Source organism: Aplysia californica, unplaced genomic scaffold, assembly GCF_000002075.1.
Source record: "Aplysia californica isolate F4 #8 unplaced genomic scaffold, AplCal3.0 scaffold00479, whole genome shotgun sequence".
In the NCBI taxonomy this organism is placed as follows: domain Eukaryota; kingdom Metazoa; phylum Mollusca; class Gastropoda; order Aplysiida; family Aplysiidae; genus Aplysia; species Aplysia californica.
In genome coordinates this window covers 615074-616445 of record NW_004797749.1, presented here as the reverse complement: position 1 = coordinate 616445, position 1372 = coordinate 615074, and positions in this window count along the sequence as shown.

Genomic DNA, 1372 nt, shown 5'->3' with positions numbered 1-1372 from the left:
CTCACTCTGTGTGTTTATTTGTGTGTGAGTGTGTGATTATGTGTGTGTCTGTTTGTGAATCAAACGTGGGGGAAAGGGGGGCGTTTGGAGGAGAGGGTGACAGTGTAATGACTGTTTATCTGTCTACCTGTAAACCGTCCGTTGCTGTCTACAACTTACGTAGAATCTGCTGTGATCAAGCCCCACCCCACGTTTACCCTCATTTATATCCCGTACTTCCTCCAGCAACATCATGCATGCCATGGTTGCCCCTTTTTTAACCCCTTCACAGCTTGACTTGAGACTGTCATGAGCTCTTTACAAGGAATATATAGCAAGTCTTGTTTGTTTTAGTAGAAGTTTTACGGCGCTCCCTACTACATACGGTCAAATTATGAGCGCCAGAAGATTAGAGGTGTTACAAGAGAGTAACAAACATAAAAAAGAAGGAGGGGAGATAAGGACGACATATGTTTGATAGGAAAGAAGAAGCAAACCACACCAGAGCATCCGCCAAACACCCACATACAGCAGGTCTGGCAACTAAAGAGTTAAGGTGGTGCGCAGGTACCTCTTCATGCAGGACCTCCGAGATTATATATATAATGGTCTCAACCTGGGCTCATCAACATTAACCTTTATGGGGTTTTAAACTCTCTCAGCCCACTTACTGGCTTGGTCCAAAACGAGGGTCGATAAATTCAAAGGTCCCTCCTCCCAAATTACCTTTCACTTTCAGTGATTAACCACACCATAGGGTACCTTATGGAAGAAGTTTAACATTCAGATAAAATCATATTCATCAATTCGAAAACGGAATACTTTGTTGAGTTGGAGAATAAATGGAGCGAAACATTTTAGGGAAAGAATGAAAAAAAAATGCAATATTCAAAAATGGGCACATCAAGGTAGTTGTTCAAGCATGATATTCTTAAAATACGTTTAAAATATCTTTCGCAAATGGCGTCCTACCGATCCAACCACTCCATACTCCTGGCTGCGTGCAGTTTGTTTGTACTCGTGTATTCTTGTACCTTAATAATACAGATTTTTAAAATTCTGTGTTGTTTATTTGAAATTTCAAAAAGGCATGCAAGAACATATTATAAAATACAGTTTGATTTGTTTATGATGTTCCGAAATGTGTGGCGACATTGCCTTTGGTATACTGGTGAAAGTTCGACATGGTATGTGCTCGCTCCATCCTTAATGAGCCGTGAGGCAGCGTGGTGAAATCAGGCGCTTGTCAAAATAATCAAAGTGAAGAAATTGGCATTTTTCCCCAGGTTAGTGAATTGTTATCGAATTGTTGTTTTTTGGTTCAACACCTTTCATGCCCATTAAGGAACACATTTCTAAGTGGGTTTTACTGAAAAACTTTGGTACAAGGCAC